The 18,293-nt window shown below is 40.5% G+C and overlaps 1 protein-coding gene and 1 pseudogene across 1 annotated transcript in view; one reads left to right on the top strand and one right to left on the bottom strand.

Moving 5' to 3' along the window:
- Positions 1 to 9,904, bottom strand: part of USP6NL (USP6 N-terminal like) — a 157,843-nt gene extending 147,939 nt beyond the window's left edge. The window contains exon 1 of the mRNA XM_032881607.1: positions 9,887 to 9,904. The gene's annotated coding sequence lies outside the window, so the exon portion shown is untranslated. The remainder of the gene's footprint in view (positions 1 to 9,886) is intronic.
- A 5,991-nt stretch (positions 9,905 to 15,895) lies between these two features.
- On the top strand, positions 15,896 to 16,496 carry LOC116881711 (annotated as a pseudogene).
- Positions 16,497 to 18,293: the final 1,797 nt, after the last annotated feature.

Genomic DNA, 18,293 nt, shown 5'->3' with positions numbered 1-18,293 from the left:
ATCTATTCTAGAACTAGCTCAGCAGTCCCTATGTTAATTATGTTAAAACTTAAATTGAACAGAATTATGAACCACAACATATGGTATCACATTCTATTGTTTCTAATAATATTCTTTCAGGAGACCAAACTCACAGTAACTTACTTGATTGTTGACGAACTTCTCCTACTGAAAGAAATACACAAGAATGTCAATGTCCACTACAAGCTGATGGATTCTCCATTCTTTCACTCTCATCACAAATTATAATTTTAGAAAATCCAATTTAATCTTGAGAACAATTATGCTAAGTGAAATAAGCCATTCATATGTAAGATGAACATCCTATTATTCCACTTACATGAGGCACCTCAAAAAGTCAAATTCAGGGACAGGAAGTGCAATGGTGACTGCCAGAAGCTGGGGGTGGGGAAAATGGGAGTCGGTGTTTAATGGGGACAGAATTTCAGTTCGGGAAGAGGAGAAAAGTTCTGGAAATGGATAGAGATGGTTGTACATCAATGTAAATGTGCTTAATACCACTGAACTGGGCACTTAAAAAAGGTTAAAATGTTAAATCTTACGTATATTTCACCACAATAAAAAAATACAAATTAAAAAAATCCAACGTACCTATGGCTCCAAAAGCACAAAGCAAATCCTAAAATAACAGAAATTTATTACGAAGAATCTAGGTGTTTTTTAGAGGTGCCTGGGCAGCTCAGTCGGTTACAGCGTCCGCCTTCGGCTCAGGTCATGATCCCAGGGTCCTAGGATCAGTCCCACATCAGGCGCTCTGCTCAGCGGGGAACCTGCTTCTCTGCTTGTGCATGCGAGTTCCCTCTCTCTCCCTCTCTGTCTAACAAATAAATTTCTAAAAAGACTTAAAAACAATCTAGGCATTTTTTATTAATCAACATCAAAACCAACCACACAGTTATAAAGTACTGGACTAACTGTCTACCTAAGAAATAGCTAGGACTCATTTTTTGATTTTTTGTAAATCCCCCCAATTAAATACCTAATACAGGCCCTGTTAGAACCAGAAGTGAAACAAATACTTTCAGCACTGAATGAATGTCAAAGTCCTTTCTTATCCCTTAACCACTACCACTCCCTACAATCTGTCAAGTTCATTTGGGTTTTTCCGTCCATCTGCAAAATAATTCCAAATTAAATATATATACCACTTCATCCAAGTGCTCTTGTATAAGTAAAATACTTACTCACACCAAGAAGGTAAAGATGATATGTAAGACTTTAAAAACTTTAGCCACAGCTCCACTTTTTCAGCATCTTTAAATTTTTGGTAGAATAAGGACAGCAAAGAAGTATTTATTTAATCCTTCCTCACAATTTTTAACTTCATGGTCAGTTTCCATTTGAAGAACTTCCACTACTCTACTGTGAACTTTCCAATTTTTATCATTCAAGATAAGTACCTCTCCAACTAAAAATACAGTTGTCAGGTATTTGTGTCCGAGATTCTCGCATCCAAATGGACTGGGAACCAACCCTCTTGTGACATGACATCAAACATACTTTATAAAATACAAGGTTTATTCTTTTAAGTGCATAGCAAAGCTCATAAGCAACTAAGAGAAATCCTTAGAGACCAAAAAAATGAACAGGAGCACAAAAGAGAATCAGTAGGCAAGGTTGCCAGCAACGGCCTTAGAGGCATTTGACAATCTCCCATAACCAAGCTGCACTGTCCAACACTGTAGCCACTAGCCACACATAACTTTTGAAATTTAAATTCATTAACACCATGTAAAATTTAAAATTCCATTCCTTTGTCATACTACAGGATTTCTAATGTGGCTACTGGTTGCTGTATTAGCAGAGATATGTAACATTTCCATTATCACAGAAAATTCTATTGGACAATGCAGAAGGGCTTTCAGTGTTGACAGTCATGCATGGGACAAAGTCAAAGCTTGACACTGTACAACATGGGAAGTCAGACTACAGTTAAGCATATAAAGCCTGCCCCTGAAGAACTACATCTTCAATAAAAAGAATAAACTATGAAAAAAAAAAAAAAATCTGCCCCAAAGGAAGGCTGAAGGAGAATTTTCTCCTGAGTCTAGGTTTATTTGTATTTGGGCAAGGGGAAGGGAGAATTCACTGTAGATCTGTAACCAAAATCAAACTTCATATAAATTTCAAGTTCAAATCCATACACTTGCATGTTATAAAAGTCTCAAGCCTAGAGATCAAGTCACCCTGATTTAACAGTGTCCTCAACCACAAATTCTTTCCGGGAGAAAGCATTCTTAGGCCAGGTCTCACAAGCATTTCCACAGATAGAGTTACAGTAAAAATTAGCTCTAACTTTTAAAAACAGGCATAAGCAAGATTCAAGAGAATTAAGTAATCACAAATAGTTAAAAAGGAAAGGACAGTAATGTTTCAAAATACAATAGGAAATGGAAAATATGAGCAAAAAAGAAGGCAACAGATTAGGAAAAGAATCGGGTGAAAAACAGGATAACTAAAATTAAACCTCAACAGACAAGTTCAGCAAAGTAGGTTCTGCTAAACAGAGAATTAATGAACTAGATGATAAATCTGATAACTATTTTTTTTAAGTTTATTTATTTTTGTTGGAATCTCTATACTCAACACAGGGCTCAAATTCACAATCCATGGATCAAGAGTCACATGGTCTCCCAACTAAGCCTGCCAGATGCCCCTGAACCGGAAGACAGATCTAAAATTACCCAAAATCCAACAAAGAAAGATAAAAAACATAAAGGAAGATTAAGGGATATGAAAAATAAATTAAAACATCTAATATGTATATCTAAGTGGAGTTTTAGAAAAAGAACATTAAGAATAAGGGAGTAATAATCTGCAAAAAGAGAACAGCTAAGAATTTTCCTGAACTGATGAAAGATACTAATGTACAGACTCAAGTTCAGCAAATTCCAGAAAGTATAAATAAAATGGAAACTGACCCTGAGAGATAGCATTGCGAAACTGTGAAACATCAAATACAAAGAGTTCTTAAAAGCAACCAGAAACAAAAGACAGAATGCTTACAAAGCAACAGACTTACACCTGATTTATTAACTGCAACAGGAGCCAGAAGACACTAGAATATTATCTTCAAAGTTCTAAGAGGAAGAAATATTAACTATAATTATATACTCAGCTAAACTATCTTTTCAAGAAAAATGACAAAATAATGAAAATTTCAGATACCAACCGAGGGAATATATAGTAAACAGATCCTCGGTAAGGATGCTTCCAAAACTATAGTCACAAAGTAGGAAAATGAGGCCAAAGAGGAGTGAAATACAGGAAAGAATGGTGAAAAAAAAACTGTAAACATGACTAAACGCAAACAAATATTAGAGGTATGATTTCTAAATTAGGAGTTACCAAAAACAAAACAAAACAAAAAAAACAAAAAAAAAACAAAAACAAAGGAGTTAAAGTACTGACCAACAGCATGTAATCTAGAAGGGAGGTAATAAGAATGGAAATATCCCAAGTTTTTATGCTGTTATTCAGGAGGAAGATATGGCAGACACTGTCTTTTGTTCCTTTGTCTTCCTTCCCCCACCGCTCTTGCTGTGGCTTCCCCAGGAGGGGCATATACTCCCCACCTCATGGATTTGGGGACCTGACCATACACATGTTGGACTGACACTGCACTGGTCCTAAGTGGAGATTCTAAGAGCACTGTGCTTGTCTGAGTTCTCTTGCTCTCCGACCACGCACCCCAGATAGCCACTGGTCCTAGAATGAGTAGACACCTAGCACATAACCAAACCCACCCCACAGCTTATAGACAAACCCAGCCACACCTAGCAGAGACTGCCAAACCCATAAGCTAAAAAAAAAATGTGTGTCATTTTACACTACTGGAATTTTGCAGTGGTTTGTTACAGAGCATTATTACTGCAAATGATGACTAATACAAAGAATAAGGACATTAACTTTAAATGTAAATTCAATTTGTGAGTTTTAGTTTTACTAGAAAACTTTACTCACTAAATTTATGAACATATACACACACACACACAGTGATACCATTTACATGAATTTCCAAAATACATAAAATTAACAATAAGTTGTTTAGGGACATACATACATATACTTTAACAGAAAAGCAAGAGAATGTTAGACCTGAATGTTGAGGCTGCTGGTTTCCTCAGGACAAATAGTGGGATAGAGGAGAAGCAGAGATGCGATCCTAGAGGGTACTGATCATGTTCTCCTATCACTTAAGTTGAAGGATCAGATAGTACAGACACCATTATGCAACACATCTTACACATAGTTTTTTGTATAAACATAATATTTTATGATATTTCCATATAAAAAAGCAAAAATTTTCCAATAAAATACATAAGTGAAATAATTATAAATAAAAGTAACACAACATGGGGCGCCTGGGTGGCTCAATCCATTAAGTGCCTGCCTTCAGCTCAGGTCATGACCAGGGTCCTGGGAGTATGCCCTGCATCAGGCTCCCTGCTCAGTGGGGAGCCCTTCTCTCTCTGCCTCTGCCCCTCCCCTGCTCATTCTCTCTCTCTCTCTCTCTCTCACTCTCTCTCTCTCAAAGAAAGAAAGAAAAGGTCACATAACATGTGTACTCACCTATATAAAGGAGTTAAATGCATTTATGATCTTTAAACTATAATTAAGAGGTAGAAAGAGTTGTAGTGACTCATTCATTCTCTAAAAGCTAAGACAATACCAAGTGGTAGGCAGCTCTACTAGTAATTGCAAGAGAGCTTTCCTGTGCAGACTGATGATTATACATTATCCACACTTAAAAGCAGAAAAGAATTGTTACCATTTGTGCTGGCTGAACTCAGCTGTCTGATCACTAAAGCTTCTGATCTCACCTTCAGAGTTGTACAATCCAAATTCATTTTCTAGTAGAAATTCCTAGATCCTGTTTTGCAACATTGCTATGTGTTGAACTGCCATCCCAAGAAAGAGCTTAAGAAATTTTTCTTCATTGAGCCATTATTTGTAACAGCAAAAAAAAAAAAAAAAAAAAAAAAAAAAATTACAAACAACTTAAATGTCCAATAATAAGGGATGGACTAAATGAACCACTGTTAATTTATATTTAAATATAACATATAATAATAATATATATATAATATTATAAAATAATAGACTTGCATGTATCCATTTTTATTTATTTTTTTTCAGATATCCATTTTTAAATGTCACAAGAAAATTTAATGACAGGGAGTGAATGAGTGCTCAGCATTATACTTTATGCAACTTTCTCACAGCAAGAATTATCAAAAATGATGCATCAACCAATTTAAATTTAGTTCCCAGAGGCCTATAAACTTTAAATGATTTATGTTAGGTTTTTAAATTTAAAACACATAAATAATACATAAGTTTACTATTACTTCAATAAATATTTACTGAGCAGCTATTATGAGCCAGGCAGTGTTCTAGGCTCTGGAGACACAGCCAAGAGCAGAACAAAGATCCTATCCCTGTGGCACTTACAACACAGTAATTCCACTACCTTTCTTTCTTAATTCAGATTCACAGTTCATTAGTTCAAATGTATGTCGAGGCAAAATTCCCAGGTAATGCCTTCTCACTCGGATAAAGTAAGAACTTCAGTTAGTATTAAACTCATCATTTACTGACGCAGAAAGTCTCCCCACTGTACTTGGCCAATTCTTGGTCATTCTATAAGAAGTGTTCTTTCTACAATTTATATCCCCTGAAACACAAAGCTAAATTTGAACAGCTTTAAATAGTTTCCCAGCTCAAGAGAAGTAAAGGGAATCTTCCATCATCACTAGAGTGAAAGGAGGTTTGTTTATCCTACTCACTAAATCAACAACATATTTCCTGCTAATAAGATCGAGAATGAGATAGGCATAATGTGAAATCATTTGATTTCCTTGGTTTGTTTACACATGTATGTTAATGAAGCATCAGATAAGAAGGAGGTCTAATTTCCCCTTCTGCAGGTAGAATTCCAGTTAGGTTTCCAGAAGGACTTATCAAATTCTAGTAGCTATACACTGGTAAACAGGTCAATTTCTAGATATTTAGAAAAACGAAAGTCCTTTCCCAAACTTCCTTACCTATAGTTACAGAGGGAGAACCTTTCAAAAGAAGCTTTTAATTTGTTCACATGTTGTATTTACTTAATGCAGTTGATACATACTATCAGAACTGCACATAATGCCTGAGCTCTGCAGATAAAAGCTAAAATGAAGGATACAATATATCTGATTTTCAGAGGCCCAGCACCATTTTAAAAAGTCAGCTAAAAATTCCAAACTATCTCCAGTTAGATTCTAAATACAAGAATCCATCCATCCATTCAATAAATACTTACTCAGCTAGACAATATGCAAAAACTTCTCAAGGGGCTTGAGATAAAAAAAAAAAAAAAATCAAGACAAACCCGGTCCCAGCCATCCTACCACTAACAAAACATAACCAGGACAAAAGTACTGTGGGGGAAACTGGAGTGAAGAGCTTCAGGTCATGCAAAGACCCTGTGCTGAATGAAAATGAGTAAATTTATGAGCCATAAAATGTAAATACTGAAAGTTGAAGAGAGAAAAATTCATGTAGTCAATAAAATCGGAATTCAACAGATTGTGAGCCTTGCAAGAAAAATCACTCAACATGTAAGAAGTCCTAGATGCAAGAGGCACAACTCTGCCGTTAACCAGCTCTAGGACTTTAGATCAAGTCACTTCATTGCTCCAAGAGTGTCTTCATCTGTGAAATAGAGTTAAAATTTCTAACCCACCTACCACTCAAGATTGTCAAGGGATTATGCATGAAAGAATGATTTGGTAAACTAAATATTTTTTATAAACTACTACTGACTCAGCTTTATTCAGGTCTTATTATTAAGTAAATAAGTTGAAATGATATTTTTTAAGATTTCATTTATGTAGGGGCGCCTGGGTGGCGTCAGTTAAGCATCTGCCTTTGGCTCAGGTCCTGATCCCAGAGTTCAGGGATGGAGCTCCACATGGCGTCCCCAATCGGCAGGGAGTCCGCTTCTCTCTCTGCCCCTCCCCCTGCTCATGCTCTCTCTCTCTCTCTCTCAAATAAGTAAATAAAACCTTTTTTATTTACTTATTTCAGAGAGCACACACAAGTGTGGGGAAGGGTGGCAGGGGGCGGGGGTGGGGGGATAAGAGGGAGGAAAGAAGCTCAAGCAGACTCCATGCTGAGCAGGCAACAGGACACAGGGCTCCATCTCACAACTCAGTATCATGACCCAAGCCAAAATTAAGAGATGCTTAACCACCTAAGCCACCCCGGCACCCCAAGTTGAAATGATTTTTAAGTTCTCATTCTTTTTTTTTTTAATTTAAAGATTTTATTTATTTATTTGACAGACAGAGATCACAAGTAGGCAGAGAGGCAGGCAGACAGCGAGTGGCAAGCAGGCTCCCTGCTGAGCAGGTGCCCGATGCGGGGCTCCATCCCAGGACCCTGAGACCATGACCTGAGCCGAAGGCAGAGGCTTAACCCACTGAGCCACCCAGGCACCCCAAGTTCTCTCTCTAACACTGTAAGATTTATGACCTAAAAACTAATCTTGATTCAATGAATAACTAGGAGAATTCTAACTTCCTAAACATTATTATTAGTAGGATCAATCAATAAATTATTGCAGAAAACCAGGTATGAGCTGAAACAAACTGGTCTAAAATGTTGGTTGAAAGAAAGAGCGAGCAAGCAAATCAGATTCAAAGATTCAAATAACACTTGGAAAAGTTAAAATGACTATTAATAGTGAAGTAGTCAGAAGTAACCCTGAGTTTGAGGGAAGAACCTGGATGGCATTCTTCTGGCAATCCTTTGTGATGGCAGATTATAAATTTTGTAGGAAAAATTTTGTGCAATTGAAAAATATTTCCCAAGCAAGTCTGGTGAATGAGTTTAGAATTTGAACTCATGATATAGCATTGGATGCAAAACAAAATGTGATGTAAGTTGAGGAATGGGACTCAATAGTCCCAGAAAGCAAATTGTAAAAAGAAATTTCAGAAATTTCTCTTTAGCAATTAATGCAGATGGCCCACTAATGCTAGCTATAAATAGCACTAATTTGAATACATATTCTAAAATGCTTCTTTAAAAATTACTGCTACTGTTACTTCACAATCAGACTATTCTACCTAGGCCCCATTTTCTAATAATTAAGCATTTGGCTGGGAAAGCGAAAGATAAGGGACCTATATTTCCAACAAAGCTAGACCACATATTACACACCAATCTTCTTGCTTTAAAGACAAATTAAAAAGCTAGACAAAGGGACACCTGCGTGGCTCAGTCAGTTAAGTGTCTGCCTTCGGCTCAGGTCATGATCCCAGGGTCCTGGGATCGAGTCCGGTATTGGGCTCCCTGCTCAGCAGGAAGCCTGCTTCTCCCTCTGCCTGCTGCTCCCCCGCTTGTGCTCCCTCTCGCTGACAAATCAATAAATAAAATCTTAAAAAAAAAAAAAGCTAGACAAATATATATATATATTAATTCTTTTTTTTTTTTTTTAAGATTTTATTTATTTGACAGACAGAGAGCACAAGTAGGCGGAGAGACAGGCAGAGAGAGAGAGAGGAGGAAGCAGGCTCCCTGCTGAGCAGAGCCCGATGTGGGGCTCGATCCCAGGACCCTGGGATCATGTCCCGAGCCGAAGACACAGGCTTTAACCCACTGAGCCACCCAGGTGCCCCTATATATATATTGATTCTTAAAAATATCAGAGGATATTAAATGGCGTAACCACTTTGAAAAACTGATAATAACTACAGAAGCTAAATTATATCTACTCATTACTCAAAAGTGCCATACCCAAGGATACTTCCAAAAGAAGGAAGTGCATAAATCAAACAAAATACACATAGAAGAGTACTCACAACTGCCTTACTGTAATGGCCCAAAACTGGAAATAATGGAAATGCCTACTGAAAGCAGAACGGATAAACTGTGACAGATTTGCATATGAGGCTACTCCCATGGCACACTATATTTTCCAATAATGGTGACTACAGTGTTTCTGGTCTCACATGCTCTTCCAGAATCTCAACTCTCCCCATCAAGAGGGACAGTCGACTTCACCTCTCTTTAAACCTAGGCAGGCTCCTAACTGCCTCAAAGAATAGACCACAATGGAAGGAGAACTGCATTAAGCTTCAAAGCCACGTTATAAGAGGCAATCTAGCGTCTGTCTGGCTCATGGGCCCTCCACCCCTCTCCCCACTGCACGCTGGTGCAGGACGGGCCCTTGGAATGCTGCCACCGAGCTGCGAGCACATTCAGGCCACATTTAGGTGTTATGTCATCAACCAGCAGACATGTGAGCAAACCTTCAAACACTATTAGGCCCAACCTTCGAGCAGCCCAACTTGAAACCAAACGAGGCTAAGACAAGCACTGCCCAAATTACAGCGTTGGGCAGAACATAAATGTTGTCTCTGCTTACATCACTGAGTTTTGGGGCAATTTTTTAGGTGCCACAGTAACTAGAGCAAGTACAGGGCAACAAAAGAGAAACACTACTGCTATGTGCAACAACATAGCTAAATTTCATTGATACTATACAATGCTGAATGATAAAAGCTAGATCAGACACAAGAGAATAGAACATACCGTGTGATACTATTTTGACTGGAAAACCAAAAATGCAAAACTAGTCTATGGTGATAGAAAACGGAGTAATTGTTACCTGAGGCAGGGAAGGAAGGTGCTATGGATGGGGAAGGAGTGTGACAGGGCCTTCTGGGGTGGCAAAAAATGTTCTACATACTGAGCAACTGGGTACGATTATACATTTCATTACATTTATAAAAATCCTTTAGGGTATACATTTAAGATTAGTGCACATTATAATATGTATATGATACCTTAATTTAAAAAGTGGGGTGGGGGGCACCTGGGTGGCTCAGTCGGTTAAGTGACTGCCTTCAGCTCAGGTCATGATCTCGGGGTCCTGGGACTGAGCCCCATGTTGGGCTTTCTGCTCAGCAGGAAGCCTGCTTCTCCCTCTCCCCCTGCCTGCTGCTCTGCCTCCCTCTGTGCTCTTTCTGTCAAATAAATAAATAAATAAAACCTTAAAAAAAAAAAAGTGGGGTAGGATGGTAATCAAAGAACTGATGTGGTAATAAGGAATTACCAGGCACAGTCCAAGAGAATAGAGAGGAGCACGGCACCCTGGGGTGCCGTGGAAATGTTTCTTCGCTCCTGGAAATGTTTGCCTAATCAAAAAACTGGAAGGAAGACAAAATGTCAGAGTACAAGATCCACCAAGGGAGCCATCCCCTGCTTTGGAATAAGACCCCAAAAAGCTGAATCCCAGAAGAGATAACACAAAAGTAAACTAAACCAGTCCTTCCACAGACACAAAAAGACCTCAGTTTGAATAAAGGTAATCCCAAGTGCCAGGCAAAAGCAACAGAAAAATCTTTACCTAAATCTGTAATTACTTCTGGAAATATCTCTTCAAATAGGATAAACAGTATGCAATCAAAGATAAGCAGGCACGTAGGGAGATAAGACCCTCAATAAAATAAAAGATCACAGACAAAACTTATGGGATAGCTTACTCTGTTCAAAGAGATAATGTGCAAAGCCTGAAAATTTTGAAAAGGGAATTAGAAATTATGAAAGCGGCATGGCATATTTTAAAAGGAACCAAACTGGAATTCTACAAAATTCTGCAAAATACAATTAACCAAAATTAAGAACCTGGAGAGTAACATTTAGAGCAGCTTAGACTGAGGTAAAGACTAACTTAAAGAGTAAGCAAGAGAATGGGGAAGAAGCAGTATTTGAAGAGATAGCCAAGAACCATCCAAAACTGATGAAAGACATCCAGACGCACCACCAAAAGGTATACACCCCAAGCAAGACAAGATTACTTGAAATCCAAAGACAAAAAGACAATCTCAAAAATAGCCTGAGAAAGAAACATATTACCAATAAAGAAGTGATAAACTATAAGTGACCTGTCAATAGAAACAAGGCCAAATATTAGAGAATAATCTCTTCTCCAAAGGACTAATACATAACTAAATGTATGTATGTATCTCTACTCTAGAATTCTTTTTTTTTTTAAAGAATTTTATTTATTTATTTCACAGAGATCGCAAGTAGGCGCGGGGGGGGGAGGGGGCAGCAGGCTCCCTGCTGAGCAAAGAACCTGATATAGGGTTCAATCCCAGGACCCTGAGATTATGATCTGAGCCAAAGGCAGAGGCTTAACCCACCGAGCCACCCAGGCGCCCCTCTACTCTAGAATTCTATACCTAGCAAAATGTATCTCTCAAGAATGAAGGTGAAATAAAAACATTCTCAAATAAAAAGTTTGAAAATTTGTCAACACAATACCTACTTTAAAGTAAACACTAAAGGGTATTCTTCAGGCAGAAGGAAAATTATTTCAATTGGAAGGTCGGTAACACGAGAAGGAATGAAGGAAAAGAAAAGGAAAAGAAAATGAAGTAAGTCTAACTGAATAATGACAGTGTAAAAAATACATCTTTGGGGTTTAAAATATATATGCATTTTAAAACATGGTAACAATGAAATAGGTTAAAAGAAAGAAGAAAGAAAATTAAATGTTTTAAAGTGGTTCATTTGCTGGAAAAAAGGGGAAGTCTCAATTAATACTACACTCTGATAAGCTGAGAAAACATATTAGAATTTCTCAGTCAAACACTTAAGGAACAGCAAAGGAATACAAAATCCCAAGCTAATAAAAAAGAGGTAAATGAAATAATCATTTTTATAAAGACAATCTAGAGGCGCCTGAGTGGCTCAGTCAGGTAAGTGACTCTTGATTTCGGCTCAGGTCACGATCTGAGTCATGAGACTGAGCCCCACATCTGGTTCCACAGTGACTGTGGAGCCTGCTTGGGATTCTTTCTGTCCCTCTCCCTCAGCCCCTGCTCCCCCACTTGTACCCATGCACTCTCCTCTCAAACCAAAAACAAAGCTAAAATGAGAAAAAAGAAACACAAAAACAGGAAAGACAAATAGATTTTTTAAAATTTGTAAACATTAATGTCAACAGTTATTGTATGCCAATTCATTTTTATAAGTCATAAGCAAAAGACACAGAACTACCTGGCCAATGTATATATACCTAACTCTTATAAATTTTAACCACATCTATTCAATTTCTTCCCACTGTGTCTGACTTCTCAAAATCTTACTTCGCCTTCTCTTTTCTGATCTTACTACAGATATGCTAACAAGCATTAAAATGTCCAAACTGAATAAAAGGGAAGGGGAACAAAAACCCCGGGGAGCCAACTAGCTTATAAATACTGCATTAATTCCATAATAAAATATTAATTTGCCACTACTGACCTATATAAAATTACTGAAATTAATATATTAAGAAACTTAAAAACAATGTTCTTTCACTTATTTCATGAAAAATAGTACTCTAATATTTTTTTAATTCACCTGTTATTTTAGTGAGAGGAAAATACCAGGATACAATTACAACTTTTTCTACACACCCCCAAATGTCAGCAAGACACAGGTGCAACAGGTACCTCTACCAGAGAATAACTAAACATCTACTTAGTGCCAAAAACACAAAAGCAAACAAGATATGAAATTCTAGTCACTCCGGATCTTCCTATAGGCAAATGAAACTACCTGCCACTTAATAAATATATTTCATTTTAGGATGGATTACTACTATCATTTTGGGAGAAGTAGATATTTTAAGTAAGGTAGCCTAAGCTCTTCCCAAGAAACAATGCTAGCAAATTTAAATCAAAATGCTATATTCCTACCATATAGTATCTCTGTAAAGAAATCAAAGAATCTTATTCAACATTTAATTTCCGTCTTTCAGATACAGAAACTCACAAGTGAATGATGCCAGAGTTTAAAAAACTAGACACCTAAGTGTACAGAGTCTCATTTGCAGGTCTACTGTGGCTAGAGTCAACTGGGCAGTCAGCCCTTTCCATAATGGCTGCGGACAAGACTGAGGCCCCCGTTCAGATGGCTAGAGTACGGTGCCAAGAGCCTTCTCTACATGAGGAACAGGGGTTGCTGCCAAGCTGTGTGGGGAGCTGACTTACACACGCGCATCCTTATCTAACCTCCACTGACAGTCTCTTCAGGCACTGTGTTCGTGCTCTTCTCTTATCCTGGGTGTCCCACCCACCCCCCCCCCCTTTTCACCTATGAACTCCTCCATATCCTTCAGCTCTTACAAGTCATGCCCTCAGAAAGTCTTGCCCCAGCACCCCCAAGTCAGGCTAGGTTCCCGAGTCACAGGTTTTACAGCTCCCTGTGCTTTACTTCAAAGGACTTATCCCCCTGTGGTTGAAAACAAGGTACCTAACAGGGGTTGGTGAGGTACACAGCAGGCACTGGAGAAATCCTTGCTGAATGAACAAATCCGAATTTATGATTCCCCCCGATTTTACAAAGAAACAAGCCCTTAAAAATTAAGTTATTTACATAGAAATGGCATAGAAGTCGAGAATCCAAGTGTTTGCAACTCTAATTCCCACACTGTGACACCCATGCACTATAAGGAAATGTGGTAGAAGACAGATTTCTTTCAAATTCGTATTCCTTTTTATTGACTTCTACTGTAAAAAGTGAGATACTTTTTAATGGGGGGAAAAGATTCTAAATAAAAGTGAATTTTATCTAAATGGAATATGCCTTTCAAAAATCACCCTGAAGGGACAAACGATAACATGCTGGTAATAAGTGGTTAGAATATTGTTGATAACAATACCACTGCACTAAAACAAACCAAGAATGGTTAAAGTTAAATTGCACACATAGCCTGCCTCTTTCTCTCTAACTGCAGTAGCAATTCCCAAACTTTTAAGGTTGTGGCAAAGACTTCTGCCAGCTTCAGACCATCTTAACATGCCTAGCCCATTTTAACCAAAGTCATTTTGTTTTCAGTTTGCCACTAACTAATTTACTGGCCTCTTTTTCAACCTTCACAGGCTACAACACAGAACAGGAATTCGAGATAGATGGGCACACGGTGACCAAGACTGACAGTACAAACCCTGCTTGGCACCAGAGGCCCAGACGGAATCTGCCCTGCCAGGAAGTTGTCCTGGTTCCCCAAAAACGCTAGGGACGACCCGTCAATTAACAGATGGCTGACATTTGCATTTACTGGCTTGTTTGAACCAGTGGCAGTTGTCCTCACTAGGAGACATTCCACATCAAAATACTGTTAAAACTGATAATGGACTATCCTTTTCAGAAACAAGTACACCAGGGAGTCTGACAGGCTCAATCAAAACAGTAAGTAGGCACAAACACCAAGACTCGGGGCCCAAATTCTTAATGTTTGGCAAAAGATGCTCCTTCAAATGCCTGTGGGACGACTCACTAATTTTTTATATAATCAGCAAAGGAATGTCTGTTAACTGAGAATACCTGCTTTCTTTTAAAAATTTATATATATATATATTTTTTTTTAAGATTTTATTTATTTATTTGACAGACAGAGATCACAAGTAGGCAGAGAGGCAGGCAGAGAGAGGGAGAAGCGGGCTCCCCGCTGAGCAGAGAGCCCCATGCAGGGCTCAATCCCAGGACCCTGGGATCATGACCTGAGCCAAAGGCAGAGGCTTTAACCCACTGAGCCACCCAGGCGCCCCAAAATTTATACTTTTATTAGCATATTTTCTTTTATATGTTGACATATTTCAATTCCCTAGGTAGACTATAATATAGGGTCAATATTCGTTTTAAGTAAAAACATGAACTAAATAAACTATGCTTACAAACTTTATTATCAAAAACAGCAAACTCAGAAATGTTTTTAATTGTAGGGTCTGACGGAGTGAGAAAAGCAAATAAACCACTGTTCATTTGATGCTGGCTAGCTTAATTCTTATTAAAATGACTTCACAAAAGAAAAAAGTACCCTGACTTCCCTCTGATAGAACTTCCCAGAGATTCAACGTGTGAGGGGGACTGGCCACGATGATCTCTGAAGTTGCTGTGCAACTCTTCTGAGCTACAAAATACTAAGTATGTATCCCAGAGACTTAATTCCATTAATAAACGGATTAATACAGGATTAAAATCGCTTTCTTCCAGCAAGCAAAATATTTAGGATCGTGTCCCCACTTTTTCCCCCATTTGTGTCACATTATTCCCCACGACTGGGTATTGCCCCCAATTCAAACATCCCTCCCAGTCCCAGAAGGGACTCATTTCACTCCTGTTCAAGTCTACTCACTAAAAAGCAACTGTGGATTTAAAATGGGGGAGAAGAGGGGGGCGGAAAGAGCTTAATATCCAATTTATAGAATATCGTTCAATTTATAGAAACGTGGATTCACGGACTCCTCGAATTTCCTGGCATTAAAACACCCGCGAGTTCGATTCGCCGCACCATCACGCGGCTGTTAGCTCTCAACTACTTTGCAAACTTCGCAAAGGCGCACAGATTTCCAGGCTCTCCAGATCCCTCATTCACCCCATCCTCCTCCAGCGTAGTCGAAACAAAGTTCCGCGGCTCGAAGGCAGTAATTTAAAAGAACGGAGTTTGCCTCAGTCCTGCCCACTTGGACTCAGCAGGACGCAAGTGAAACTTGCGAGGGAGACACGTCTCCCGGGGACCGGAGCTCGCTCCGCGGGGGAGGGGGAGGCAGCGGGGCTCCCCTCCCCCAGGACCTGGTAGACCCCGGCCCCTTCTCCCCCGCCCCCTTCACCGGCAATCAGGTCCCCCTGCTCACGGTCCCCCACAGACCCTCCCCACACGCCCCCCGCGCCCCCCACCCGGCGCCCGCCAGCCTGCCAATCATTCCCGCAGAGCCCCACGATCGAGGTTCCAGGGGGCACCCGCACCGCCCCGCACACGTTTCCGGAGCCTGACCCTCGAGGGCTGAGGCAGGGAGCCGTAGCTCCGTCCACCTCCCCGGGGCCGGGAATGGCGGCGTCCGGCTCCCCGGGACCAACCCTAGTCCCTGCCCGGAGGAAACCCCGGCGACCGCCGCCGCCGCCGGCCGGCCCCCTGCGGTGGGAGATGAGGAAATGAAGTTACCTCCGGCCGGTCCCGTCGGCGGAGGCTGTGGGAGGGGACAGAGCGGGGAGTCGGGGCAGCCGACCAGGTCCCGGCGCGGCGGCGGCTACCGCAGTGCCCTCCGCCCCATTGTTTCCCTTCCAAGAGGATCCCGGCGAAGCCGAGCCCGGGAACCAGGAAGTTCCCCGGCGCGACACCTCCTGCCGCCGCTATGGAAACGGCCCCCGCCTCCCAGGGCGGCTCGCCCGGGACCCCGCCTCCGCGCCGCCGGCCCCGCCCGCCTCACGGGCCGCCGCCAACCGTCGCCGCTGCGGCCGCGGCCGCCGCCATCTTGGCGCGGCCGGGCGGCCTCTTCCCGGCGGCACGTGCGCGCCGCTCCCGCGTTCCCGCCGTCCGCGGGGGCGCGCTTCCAGGGCTGCGGGATGCGGGCGCAGCTCCCCGGGACCCTGGGGCGTCTGACCCTAGGCGGCCGAGGAGAGAAGGACCCGCTCTGCACTGCAGACCCTGAACCTGGAGCGGGGCTTCGAGGCAGCGCGGGGAAACGACCCACTTAGGCTGTCCAATCGAAAAGGTCAAGGGATGGGTGAGAGCAGGGGTGAGGCCAGTGGAGCAGTGGCCAGATGAACTCGTGTTTCATTTCTGGGTCATCTTACTAGCTGTCAGAGCTTGCACTCTAATTTTCTCTGTGCCTCGGTTTCTTCATCTGTAAAGTGACATAATAATAGTGATTTCCTCATCAGGTTATCTCCTGGAACAGGGAAGTGCCAGGTCGTTAGTAGGTGCAAAATGATAGTTCCTTCAGTAAAATGGTATTGCTTCTTACGGAAATCACATTCCTGTCATTTTTCAGGACTTCAAGTGTTCAAATTACACGACTTTAAATAGGCTACTGTTGCAGATCCCACTGCTGCAGAAAATTTCCCGAATGTTCATCTTTTGTCCCATCTTTCTCTAGGTCAGCTTTCCTTTTTTATGTCATGGAAATTGTCAAGAGTTTTAATCTCCAGAGTCTTCCATTAAGAGGTGCCATAAAAAGATGAATGAGGTAAACTTTCCGACACTGTAATTAGCTGACAGTTAAGTGATTTATTCAATAGAAGCTAGAAAAGTTAGGGTGTGCAAATAACAAAGGCTTCCTGTCCTTGATTCCAGGAACTAGAATTACCAAAGCTGGCAACTCTGCACTGTTGTCATTATCTTTTTCCAGCTGGTGAAAACGGACACCAAAAAACTGGGTGCTGTGTGCAATATGGAAACAGAGGATGGAGAGAAGAAGTAGGGTCACAGCCTCTGTTGGAGGACACAAACTTCACCACCTGTGCATAAGACTGGGTCTTAGGTGGTCTCCAAGGCTCCTTATAGCTCACAAGTGTTGATCTTACTTGCACATATACTCCTTAAATTAATACTTCCCTTTGGCTATTCATTTAAACCAGATGTGTGAAGACTAATGTTTAATAAGTCTGATCCAAAACTGGATAAAGGTATTGGGGTAAAAAGAGATCAAGAGCTGGCAGGACATGGGAAACTTCTTCAACACCCAAACGCTTCTCCAAAAGTTCTGGAGTGCTCTGGATTAGCGATTACCCAGATTGAGATAACTTGAATTTCTAAAAGGCAGGAGCCCCCCACTCATACAGCTTTGTAGCCCTGCTGGACCAGCAGTTTGCTTTGCACACTATAGGCCTTCAGTGTTTATTGAATTAAATGGCCCTGTCTATGGCTGAGTGTGATCATTTAAGGAGACCTTGGGAACCACAGAGACACACAAGAAATATTACTTAAGGGACATCACTGCAAACATCATTAAACAGGAACCCCAAGTCACTAGTTAATGAGTTAATGGGATTCTGGTATGAACAACCCTGGCCAGAGGCTTATTTGGCATAATAAAGTGGAAATTTCAGATGTTTTTTCCATAACTTACATGGGTAATTTTTTAAAACTTTATTTTGGACCTAATTATGAGCACCACTGATTCAATTTTATGCTTCAATAATCGCCCTCTGATGCTATAGTACAGTTCAAGTTCAGAAATCCCCACCTTTTCCCCCAAATCAAAGTGTCATTTCAATATAAAACTAGTATTTGTTCGTAGGTATAACTTCAGGGGCTTGTCAAAATTTTTGTGTATTTAAGCATCTTGGAGGTACTGTTAAATGGCAAACAGATTTTTGTCTTTATATATCTAGCTGTGACATACAGTAAACATAGAATTGATGTCAATGATTATCAAGGAAATAAAGATAAAATCATTTTTCCTCCAAATCAGGGATGGGCAAACTTTTTCTTAAAGGGGAAACAT

This window comes from Lontra canadensis, unplaced genomic scaffold (genome assembly GCF_010015895.1).
Source record: "Lontra canadensis isolate GAN:19392208 unplaced genomic scaffold, GSC_riverotter_1.0 scaffold76, whole genome shotgun sequence".
Taxonomy (NCBI): domain Eukaryota; kingdom Metazoa; phylum Chordata; class Mammalia; order Carnivora; family Mustelidae; genus Lontra; species Lontra canadensis.
The sequence above is the reverse complement of the archived record's forward strand: the minus strand, read 5'-3'. Positions and strand labels throughout refer to the sequence as shown.